General features: G+C 39.5%; 1 non-coding gene across 1 annotated transcript; it reads left to right on the plus strand.

Annotated features, from left to right (window-relative positions):
• The first annotated feature begins 469 nt into the window (after positions 1-469).
• On the plus strand, positions 470-632 carry LOC129078511 (U1 spliceosomal RNA). The gene has a single exon (XR_008529966.1). It is a non-coding gene; the product is annotated as a U1 spliceosomal RNA (small nuclear RNA).
• Positions 633-4,816: the final 4,184 nt, after the last annotated feature.

Genomic DNA, 4,816 nt, shown 5'->3' on the forward strand with positions numbered 1-4,816 from the left:
CAAATTTGCATATGTTGCTTTCAAGTTTATATAGGAGTGAGCAAAATAGGTTTACAGTTGTAATACAAATAAATAACACAATAATTAGTAAGTAATAACAAGAATAAACTGTTTCATGTACTCACAACTGTAAACCTATTTTTGCTACCCCCTGCATATATTACTTTCATAGTCACTTAGTTCTAAAAATTACTCCCAGCGATTTCCTCTTAAACTCGTACCTTATTCAGTAAATTATTTTTAAAGGTTTTAATACATGTGTGATTTTAAACTACCTTCCTAATTCAGTTTCATTATGATTAGTAAAATGTTGTGTGAGCTGAAATATCAGTTCTTGGAAATGCGTTATGACTTCCTTTGAAAGTCATGTCATCTCAAAAGAATCCCTAAATCAATTTGCTCATTAATTTGATTTTTAAATTTTTTAAATCCTTACTTTTACTGTTTGTTTGTTTCAAAAAGTACACCTATACCTACCTGGCAGGAGACATACCATGATCACAAAGGTAGTTTTCCCAGGGCAAGGCTTATGCATTGAGCTCCAGATGTGCTGACCCTGCGAGTTCCTCAAATGTGGGAAATTTGACTGCATCATTTGTGGTAGTGGGGGACTGTGTTCATGCTCTCCCCTGAAAAGGAAAAAAAAGTACACCTCTATTAGAGGTGTGTTAAAATCTTGCATTGTGTTTGTGGATTTGTTCATGCCTCCGTGTAATTCTGTCAGTTTTATATTTTGTGGTTAAGTTGTTAAGTACAGTGTTCCTCTTTCTCCCTATTCATGCACCTGTTGTTAAGTATAGTTATATTTTGAAGACCCAAACCGATTATTTGTCTTTAATAGATAAATTTAATACATTTAAATGTATTGCACTGATTCATTTTTATATATTTCTACCATTATATTGCATATTTGTTCTTTAGCATCCTTTACTTATTTTTCCCTCTACTTCAAACTGATTAATTGATAGTTTCCTATCTTTTCCCTTTCATCCTCAACTCTTTTGTATGCTCTATTTGCATTTCTCTACCCTTCATATTATTGTTAATGCCATTCCTATTGTTTTCTGTGAACACTGAAAGTTATATAATAACTCTGTGCTACTCCAGGACTTGAAAAAGACATCACAATTTGCACATAGTAATAACTCTTCCTCTAACTCCCACCCCTTCACATTATTGGCAATCTGAATTTAAATTTACCTTTCCATCTAACAAAAATAACTGTACTTTTGGGTTTTCAAAACATAAGAATGTAATAACTATAACAATGATAGTACAAATGAGAGAAATAGAGCTATAGTTAAGCAAAGTTGCTATATTTTAGCAGAATAAGTCAGTATCAACTGGAAGTAGATTTTTATAAGTTAAAGACACAGATTAAGTTCCTAGAGCAACCACCAACATAAAAAACCCTAAAAAATACCTGAAAAATCCACAGAGGACACCAAAAACATAAACAAGAAAAGAAAAATGGACGCATTGGGTACAAAATTGGTATTAGTGAAAACAAATTGGATAATGTTAACATTAAAAACTTTTGTGTTTCAAAGGATGCCAATAATAATATGAAAATAAATGATAATGGAAAAAATACAATGAAGATTAAATTTTTTAAAAAGAACATGAAAAGACAACCACTGAGTGGGAAGAAATATTTGCAAAGCATGTATTTGATAAGGGAATCTACATACCGATTATATAAAGAACTTTTAAAACTAAGGAATAAAAGGACAAATAACGAATATAATAATGAGCAAAATATCTAAAAAGACATTTCTCCAAAGAAGATAAACAAATGGCCAATAAACATAAAAAGATGATCATCATCATTAATCATTAGACAAATGCAAACCACACAATCAGATACCACTTCACACTCACTAGGATGCTTAGAATGAAAAAAACAGACAATAACATGCTGACAAAGCTATGGAGAAACTGCAACCCTACTACACTGCTGGAGCGAGTGTAAAATAGAGCAGCTGCTTTGCAAAAAAGTCTAGCAGTTCCTCAAAGGAGTTAACATAGTTACCGTAAGACCTAGCGATTCTACTCCTAGGTATATACCTAAGAGAAATGAAAACATTATGTCCGTTAAAAAACCTGTATACAAATGTCAATAGCAGCATTATTCATAATAGCCAAAAAAGGAGAAACAATCCAAATGTCCATCAACTGATGAATAAATAAAAGCTGGCGAATCCATACAATGGAATATCACTTAGTACTAGAAAGGAATGAAGTACTGGTACATGCTGCAGCATGGATGTGTGACAGACATTATGCCAAGTGGAAGATGCCAGCTACAAAGCACCGCATATTTATTATATGATTCTCTTTATTTGAAATGTACAGAATAGACAAATCTACAGAGACAGCCCCTCCTCCTTCTGCCTCCCTGGAAAACTTGGATATAAATGCCTGGCTCTCCAACCATGACCTGGAAGATGGAAGCTTGTGCTAGGAAGGATGATGACATTTCCTCCCAGGTGCCAGCCTTGGAAGGTTTACGTCCAGCCTCTTTTCCTCAAAAGAAGTCTGTTCAAATCACTGTTATTTTGAGTTTTCTGATATCTGCACCTGAACCCCATCTTCGCTGATAACTCTACTGAAGAGATTGTGGGAAGGAATGCACGTAGCAATGGGGTTAAGAAAGGCACATCTCAATAATAAAAAAATTACCAGACAGATAATGTCAAAAACAGACCAAGAAACAGCAACATAAGCACACTATTTAGAAAAGGGAGGAGGAGTGGGAAAAAATAAATAAATAGCAATACAAAATTCTGAAAACATAAAGGAAAGGGAAGAGGAGTAAAACAAACAAATAAATAAACAAAGAAACTGCTAAATGGGATTGATAGCAGTTGTCTCGGAAAGCAGAACTGAGGAACAAGGGACAGGTGGAGAAGGGGCTGCTTCACTGTGTTACAGGTTTTTAAAAAGTTTGATTTTTAAAATTATATGTACATATTATTTTGATAACAATGAAAATTCACTTCTTTAAGAAGAAAAACAACTACAAAACACTTTCTCTAGGGATGCGCATCTAGGCCTAGAAATCTATCTAAGACCATCCCTCTTAGTTCCTGTCCCTGCTGCGTACCTGGCCAGTCCCTGGCAGAGGGACACTCAGAACAGCTGTTCAACATTTAAGGATGACCCACCCCCTGTTCTCAGAACCTTGATGTTCCACATCCTGAAGACTCCTCAATTTAACTACCTCTCCCTACAACATGATAGCCTCATATTGATGCAACTGTTAGAAACAAAGTACCTCAGGGGGTTCATTTCCTTATGTAAGTTCTTTGGCTTTTCTCCTCACTCTCCTTTGCCCCTGGTTAAGTCTAAAGGGAGAAAAATGAAGTAATGTATCTTTTCCCTTTATGACACATTTATTTAATCCCTCCATGTGGTCAGTGTCTAAGATAAAATGGAAGAAAAAGAAAGAATTCCTCCTCTCAAAGTGATTAGAGCCTAGAGGAGGAGAAAGACCTTCAAAGGGCAATACTCAGCATTTTTAACAATGTGACAAATGATATGTTAGAGGGGAGGCACAGCTGCCCTGGGGGCCCAAGGTAGGGCCTCCTAACCCCCCCTTGAAAGGCTCCCAGAGGAGGCAGCATCTCAGATAATACCTAACACAAGAGCCTGCTAGTGAAACTGGTTGAACTCCCGAGCAGGGCTAATTATGTTGCGAGAAGCAGCGGGTCCCTGGGGCTTCTAGAGATCCTTTAGGTGAAGAAGGGAGAGCTGAGAGGAAGCTTCTAGAGATCCTTTAGGTGAAGAAGGGAGAGCAGAGAGGAAGCTTCTAGAGATCCTTTAGGTGAAGAAGGGAGAGCTGAGAGGAAGCAGAGAACACAAAGGAGTTCAGGACTCAGGATAAGCTGCTCTTCAGCTGACTGAAGAAGACAAGGAAAAGATCTTGTTACTTGACAAACACTTTATAAAGGAAATTGCGATGAGCAAAGTCCTGTGGTCTGAGCCCTACTCCCGGGAATGTACTAAGCCTGAGGCTTCTCCAATCCTTTCTCGTATTTCCCTCCGAAACCCCCAGAGTCTGTGATTCCATCTTTCCCTGCAGACGGGGGCATGGAATGCAGGAAGTTTGCTCCACTTGGGTCTGGGCATGAACAAGTGGGTGGGAGCAAGGTGTTTGATCCAAGGATTGAGGTGAGAGGTCTGACCAAGGAGAGGATCTGGAAGAAGCTTGAGGAAACCTCCAAACCAGGCCAAGAGCCCCAAGCAATTGGAGACTATCCCTCTACTGTGCCGCATTCTACCTCCAGCCTCCAGGACTTCAGTGGGAGGGAGGAGGAGGATAAGGGAATATGTTGTTAAGGGAAAGGATAAGTCTGTGAAGTCTGGGTCTCCAGGGAGAGGCACCCTTCCCCAACTGTGCACTCTTGTCTACTCTTAGGCCCTGAATGGCATCCGCAGAAAGTTATCCGCAAGTCAGTGTTGGGGACCCTTCTGGGTACTTTGTGTGAACTTCTTCCTTAGGGGTAGCCCAGAAGTCGCCGTGAAAGGAAGGGGGCAGAAGCTCCAGCCTCACTCTCCTCTCTTCCCGCTTCCTCAGTCACCACTCCCAAACCCTGCTTATCTCTTGTTCTTCCTGCCTTTGGTTAGCATTCCCCACCCCCCGCCCCCCGCCCCACCCCCAACCCCACCCGCTGCCCCGTTCAGGCTATGGAGTCAGTAAGGCACAATCTTACCAATGTCCAACAGCTGGTGCATAACAATCATTCAGTAAATTCACTCAGAGTGTGTGAGCCCCTGCAATTAATGGTGCTCCCTCTCAACAGGGACTGAATTT

This window comes from Pteronotus mesoamericanus, unplaced genomic scaffold (assembly GCF_021234165.1).
Source record: "Pteronotus mesoamericanus isolate MK-2021 breed Mesoamerican mustached bat unplaced genomic scaffold, CSHL_Meso_final contig_73, whole genome shotgun sequence".
NCBI lineage: Eukaryota > Metazoa > Chordata > Mammalia > Chiroptera > Mormoopidae > Pteronotus > Pteronotus mesoamericanus.